Below are 7605 nucleotides of genomic sequence, written 5' to 3'. Positions count from 1 at the left end.
AAAAAAAAAAAAAAGCAGCTACAGAGATTATTTCAAAGGAAAAGTGTGGCACTTAATACCAGATTTCAGCCCTAACTTTTTTTCTTTGAGTGCAAATTGGATCATTATTTTTTGGCTCCAGTAATCCTCTGGAGAGTACCAGATTATGCTTTTTCATCATATTTTTAGTTGATGCCCTGATGGAATAGTTTTCTTTTTCTGTTCTGACACAAAAATTCCTCCTATGATTGCCAAGTAATTGTCAAACATTTGTTATTTATCTCTCCTTGTTTTACTTCCAAGGAAACAAAAATCATGGCATTCTGAAGACCAGAGATATGAATCTCCTTCATCTGGCATCCCACTGGGCTGGAATCTGTTTCACTGTGAAAGCTGGGCTTCTAAAACTATACAAGCACCCTCCCTCTAGGCTCAGGGACTGTTGCAGAAAAGACAGGCACATAAGATAATAAGGACCAGTTATGAGGGATGAAATTAGGTCAAGGTCAAAGCCTCCAAATCAAGAAGGGCTACAAAGATGCCTAAACAACTGGTAAAGCACCTTCAGTTGCCTTCTAAATGATTATGTGTCACTTTTGCATCCACCCCAACTATAGCGTGTTTTCTGCTTACTATAGAATTCAAGGAAAATATTTACTAACAGAATATAAATATCTTGTAACAAAACCTCCTGTATATAATACTCCCAGTCATGAGTGGTGAAGATAAATATAGATATATAGAGATATATACACATATTTTAAATTATTTTTAGAACAATGCTTTTGTTTTGTATAGCTAATTGCTATAAGCCTGTAACAAAAACCAAGCTCAACACGTAGAAGTTAAAAAAAAATCAGTCTTATAAATTTGCCTTTTTGTTTTGGTTGCTGGCTTTTTACTTAAACTAATAACTTTAAGAGGTAATGAATGCCTGTCCACATCTATTCCTATCTGGCCTAGAACAATTAATTGACTATAAGTCTTTCGACTCTTAAGGCCCTTTGCCACAGGGAGCCTCACCAAAGGACAGGATAGACTCAGAGCAGGCAGCCATGCCACCCTGGAAATGCTATGAGACACAATAACAATTTGCTGGTCTTTGATATTGTCTCTGGCAAATCTTGGCCAGAAAGGGGAAGATGTAAACCAAAAATAAAATTCTAAGCCCCCACCCCCACTCCCACCCCCAACCATGTTAATGGACTTCCTCCTCACCAGGACTCTTAAAATTTAATCTGAGGGACTATTTTAGGCCATAATGGGAAGTGGGGGTCGAACATGCCTCATTATGCCTCTCTGGCATTAAAGTCAACACAGACTATAAGTCTGATAAGAATCGTTTTATAGCCTATTCTCTCTAAAGCCTGGTACCTGGACACTTCATCTGCATGACAAAACTTTGGTCTCCACAACCTTTTATCTTAACCAAGACATTTTCTTCTTACTGATACCAGGTCTTTAGACAAACTCAGCCAATTGTCAACCAGAAAATGTTTAAATTTATCTATAGTCTGGAAGCCCCCCTGCTTTGAGCTGTCCTGCCTTTCTGGACTAAACCAATGTATTTCTTAAATGTACTTGCTTGACATCTCATGCCTCCCTAAAATGTATAAAACCAAGCTTCACCCTGACCACCTTGGGCACCTGTTCTCAGGACCTCCTGAGGGCTGTGTCATGGGCCAAGGTCACTCTTATTTGGTTCAGAATAAATCTCTTCAAATAGTTTACACTTTGCCTCTTTTCATCCACATTAGTGACAATAAAGCAATATAAGCATGGAAATGTTAAATATAAAATGGCATAAATCAAGAATATTTCAATAACTGGAACATAAACAAAGGAGAATAGAAATTTTTAAACACTAGGAACTTTGGTGTCCAATTCTGAGTCATATACACAAGCATTAAAGCCTTATAAAATAAACTCAATATTTTCTCAAATTGCTCTAAAACGCAAAAATAATGTCCAGTTTATTTAAAATCAATCTCCAGCCTATAAGCTGAATATGAGTTGAAAAGAATCTTGAGGAAATGTTTATTTTTTAATTATACACATGTGTGTTAGAATTACTGTTTCAATATGTTGGAAAGACTCATTTTAGAACTGGAAAACTGTGCACTTTTTCTTCCCAATACCCCACACCCTTCTGGCGTTTCCACTTTATCAGAGTTAATGTCCTCTTTGTCTCCAAGATATGTACTTTCAGGAAGCAATTAGAACTTTCTCTTCTGGCACAAAATAAGCACATTTTTAAACTCCCAATTTCTTCAGTTCCATCCCTGATATACCACACCATTCATCTGCCTACCATGACTTGGGCAACAAACACCATTCCTTACACTTTGATTCTAGCATTCACACTGCACACCCAGACATTGTCTCAATTTCCTCTTTCTATATTTTCAGTGGAAGTGTATGACATCATTGAAGTGAAAAAAATATTATTTATTTGCCTGAAATTTCTTCCAAAACTTTCCTTAGTTGTGGAAATTTTCAGTCTTAGTTTCAGGGAATGAAGTGATTTGTGAGAGACAACAAACCACTCATAATCATTTATTAAAATTATTTTTATGCTTTACCATCTGCAAATTTGCCTAATTCCGTTAAAAACAAATGAAGACAAAGCTGGGGAGCAAAAACAGAGGAAAAGAGTTTTTGTATGCAAGTTTGTGTCTTAGATACACTAGGTTATTTGTGGCCTTGCCTTGCTGGCAAAATAAAATGATCGTTGTTTTATTCACATTGACTTTAGGCTCTTACTGTGCTGCATTAACTTGAATAACCCAGGTAGTCTTCAAAGGAGGGATAATTAGGGTAAAATATATACCATTGGCGATTAGAGTAATACATCTTTAATATTTGCAAGAATCCCTGTAATATTGCTTAGAAATTTTGAATTTTGCATATTAGGGAAATTGATAGCTGGGAATACTTCCAGAAGTGCCTTTTGGTTCTCAGCTATTTCTGTTCTGAATACAACACAAAACCCAATATGTTTTCTTGGTGATATCATATTCTACTTAATGCAACACATCTACCCTGCCAAAAGAACAACCTTGCCAGAGTTAATCATAAGCCAGCACATCACTGATCACTTTTCTACATTTATAAGAGGATCAGAATGGCTCTCCCAAACCAGTGTTATATTGGACTTCTGTTTGAGGGCAAACAATCAACTTTCTTCTGGTAAAGTGACTCTCTTATATGCATTGTGCTAACATTGTTTCTTCAGCTTCTATGGATTTCAGTTAACAGTTTATGGGAAATGCTAAAGGGATCCATCTCAAAGAACATTGAAAATATTTGAAAAAACAAATGATTTCTGGTGGAAGAGCATTTAATTTTATCTGTTAGAACAAGTTTCAAACTAGTCCTGATGTTTTCTAGACAAGAGACCGGAGTTGGGAGGTTTGGAAACGAACATAGGCATTTTTGTTTGTTTGTCTTTTTTTTGCTGTCATCTAGCTTGGAATCGGTATTCATGAATATTCAAAAAATTTAATCAAGATTTCCAGAGAACAGCTGTTTTCAAATGACAGTGTACATAAGAATCACCTGGGATGCTTCTTTAAAATACTCATTGCCAGGCCTTCCCATAGAAATGTGAATGTAGTTGGACTTGAGTGATGCTTGGTCATCTGTACTTTTTTGTTGTTGTTGTTCGGCGAGGGTGGCGGGTGGTGGGATGGAGTCTCACTCTGTCACCCAGGCTGCAGTGCAGTGGCACGGTCTCGGCTCACTGCAACCTTTACCTCCAGGGTTCAAGCAATTCTCCTGTCTCAGTCTCCTGAGTAACTGGGATTGCAAGCGCACCACCATGCCCGGCTAATTTTTGTATTTTTAGTAGAGACGGGGTTTCACCATGTTGGCCAGGCTGGTCTGGAACTGCTGACTTCAGGTGATCCACCCGCCTCCGCCACCCAAAGTACTGGGATTACAGGCATGAGCCACCATGGCCCGGCCTGTACTTTTTAAGCTTCTTAGTCGATCATCATTTATATAACCAGTTAAAAATCTTGGCTCTAAAATATCTATGTAACAGGGTTGTAGAAAGAAATGAAGACCACCGAAATGACAAGCAAAGGCTATTTTTATTCAGAGCTTGCTATAGTAAGGGAGTCAGCCACTGTCACTTACGTTTGGGAGAGAGGCAGAAGAGCAGAAAAACTTTATAGTGAAAAAGTGGAGCGACAAAGTATGCTATGAGTGTAGGTTGAAGGCATGGGGAAGCTAGAGGCAGGCTAGCTAGAAGCAGGACATTCTATGTGATTGGTTTGAGAAACATATTTGGCTCTCTAAGGTTAGTTCTGAGTTGGAAAAGGGGACAAATATTAGAGAAGTTGGCAGTTATTGACTAAGTCCTGACTCATCTGGACTGATTGCTGCAGAGAATGTGATTTGTCTTCCTGGACAGGTTGCTGCAGAGGATGTGGATCCGAGTTCTCTTTTCATATATTGTCTGGCCACTGTTTGTTGGCATATTCAGTCTTTCATGTTTCCAAACTAAAAATGACTGACTTTATATAAAGGCCGCCCAAAATACCTTCCATATCGGTTTATTGATGCCAAGCTTCTGATTTTGAATTCAAAATTCATTCCTTTGGTATGAAATTTTGTCTTTCAAGGAAATGCAAATCCTACTGGCAAACGGAATATACTAAATTTTGCCAGTTATGTGTGGTAAACCTATAATATTCACTCCTAGGATCTGGTTTTAACTGGTGCAAGAATGTATCATGAATACTCTCAGTGTACATGAAGAGGGTAGGGAGATAAAGTTTCACCAAGGAATAAAATATTCCAATGCTTAAATTCTAAATATAACCTTACCAACTTCCAAATTTCACTGAGAAAGGACCTGTATCAGAAAAAGCCAAGAAATAAAGGTTTTTCTCTTTAGTAAAACTTCTTAATTTTTTCGGTAATTTTTTTTTGAACTTTTATTTTAAGTTCAGGGTACATGTGAAAGTTTATTACACAGGTAAAACCATGTCACAAGTAATTGTTTTACAGATTATTTCATCACCCAGGAATTAAGCCCAATGGTTATCTATTCTGTTCCTCTCCCTCTCATTTTCCACCCTCAAGCAGATACCAATGTACGTTTTTTCCTTCTTTGTGTTCATAAGTTCTTATCATTTAGCTCCCACTTATAAGTGAGAACATGCAGCATTTAGTTTTCTGTTTCTGTGTTAGTTTGCTGAGGACAATAGCCTCCAGCTCCATCCATGTTCCTGCAAAAGACATTATCTTGTTTATAATATTACATGGTGTATATGTACCACATTTTCTTTATCCAATCTGTCATTGATGGGCATTTGGGTCCATTCCATGTCTTTGCTATTGAGAGTAGTGCTGCAGTGAACATTCACATGCATGTGTCTTTATGGTAGAATGATTTATATTCCTCTAGGTATATACCCAGTAATATGAATGCTGGGTCAACTGATAGTTCTGATTTTAGCTTTTTGAGGACTCTCCATACTGCTTTTCTCAATGGTTGAACTAATTTACATTTTCACCAAGGGTGTATAAGTGTTCCCTTTTCTCCACAACCTCACCAGCATCTGCTATTTTTTGACTTTTTTATAATAGCCATTTGAGCAGGTGTGAGATGTTAACTCACTGTGGTTTTGATTTGTATTTCTCTAATTTTCAGGATATTGAGCTTTTTCTCAAACACTTGTTGGCCACTTGAATGTCTTCTTTAGAAAAGTTTCTGTTCATGTCTGTCACCCACTTTTTTATAGGGTCACTTTTTTTCTTATACATTTGTTTAAGTTCCTTATACATTCTGGAAATTAGACCTTTATCAGATGCATAGTTTGCAAAAATCTTCCATCACTCTAAAGGTTGTCTGTTTATCCTGTTGACAGTTTCCTTTGCTTTAGAGAAGTTTTTACATTTAATTAGATCAAACTTGTCAATTTTTGCTTTTGTTGTGATTGCTTTTGTTGTCTTTGTCATGAAAAATGTGCCCTTTCCTATGTCAGGGATGGTATTCCCTAGGTTTTCTTTTAAGGCTTTTATAGTTTTGGGTTTTACACTTAAGTCCTTAATCCATCTTGAGTTGATTTTTGTGTATGGTGTAAGGAAGGGGTCCAAATTCATTCTTCTGCATGTGGTTAGCCAGTGATCCCAGCACCATTTATTGAATAGGCAGTCTTTTCCTCATTGCTTGATTTTGTCAGCTTTGGCAAAGATTAGGTGGTTGTAGGTGTGCAACCTTATTTCTGGTCCCTGCATTCTGTTCTGTTGGTCTATGTGCCTGTTTTTGTGCTAGTGCCATGCTGCCTTGGTTACTGTAGCCTTGTAGTATAGTTTGAAGTCAGGTAGTATGATGCCTCCAGCTTTGTTTTCTTTTTCTTAGGATTGCCTTGGCTATTTGGGCTCTTTTTGGTTCCAGATGAATTTTAAATTAGTTTTTTATAGCTCTGTGAAAAGTGTCATTGGTAGTTTGATGGGAATAGCATTGAATCTTTAAATTGCTTTTGGCAGTATGGCCATTTCTTTGGGCAGTGTTTTGTAATTTTCATTAGAGAGATCATTCATCACCTTGGTTAGCTGTATTGTTAAGTATTTTATTCTTTTTGTGGCAATTGTGAATAGGATTCCCTTTCTAATTTGGCCCTTGACTTGGTTTTTGTTGGTGTATAGGACTGCTAGTGATTTTTGTACATTGAGTTTGCATTCTAGAAACTTTGCTGAAGTTGCTTATCAGCTAGAGAAGCTTTTGGGCCAAGACTTTGGGGTTTTCTAGATACAGAATCATGTCATCTGCAAAGACAGACAGTTTGACTTCCTCCTTTCCTGTTTGGATACCCATTATTTCTTTTTCCTCCCTGATTGCTCTGGCTAGGACTTCCAATACTATGCTGAAAAGGAGTGGCAATAGAAGGCTTCCCTGTCTATTGGTAATTTATCATTCTAACAGTCTTTTAGCAGGTTTTCAAATATTATCCAACAGATGGCTCAAATTCTGCTCCTATTTTAACGTCTTTCAAGAAAAACTCCACACAAATAATCATCTTTATATTCATTTCATATAAAAGAAAAAATGCTCAACCTAATGAGTTTAATATTTGCAGAAATGTTTAGGTAATTCACTTTTTAAACAAAAAACCCCCACAGAATCAAAATAAATACAGTTGCTTTGAAGTCAATTGTGTTGGATGTGTTTGGCTGTCCGTAAGTTGTTTTCACGTTAGCCTATTCACTTTTTCCTCTCAGCAGTAAAGGGGCCTACAGTGATAGGCCAGAAAGCCTAAAGAAGAACGAAGTCAGTCAATATGTAAAGAAATTTCAAAAGCCAGAAATGAAATTATAAACTTAAAAAAACTAAATACTTGGTATTTTCCACTCAAGTATATAGAAATCCATCTATTTATCATGCAGAATCTTGCTAATGACTAGAATATTTAGTGTTATTTTGACTATGGTAAATGATCTGACGTCATTTTTCTTAAAACTTGATTGAATTTGTCAGTATAAGGCAACAAAAATAAACTGCAATATATGAAGCTATTGTGAGTTAGAAAGTGTTTGTTCTTTTTATATCAGTTGTCACCTTGATTCCTAGGCAACTTAAGAAACATCTTAGACAACTGGAAAATGTTCAAATAT

Source organism: Theropithecus gelada, chromosome X, assembly GCF_003255815.1.
Source record: "Theropithecus gelada isolate Dixy chromosome X, Tgel_1.0, whole genome shotgun sequence".
In the NCBI taxonomy this organism is placed as follows: Eukaryota; Metazoa; Chordata; class Mammalia; order Primates; family Cercopithecidae; genus Theropithecus; species Theropithecus gelada.
Note: the sequence above shows the minus strand (reverse complement) of the source record.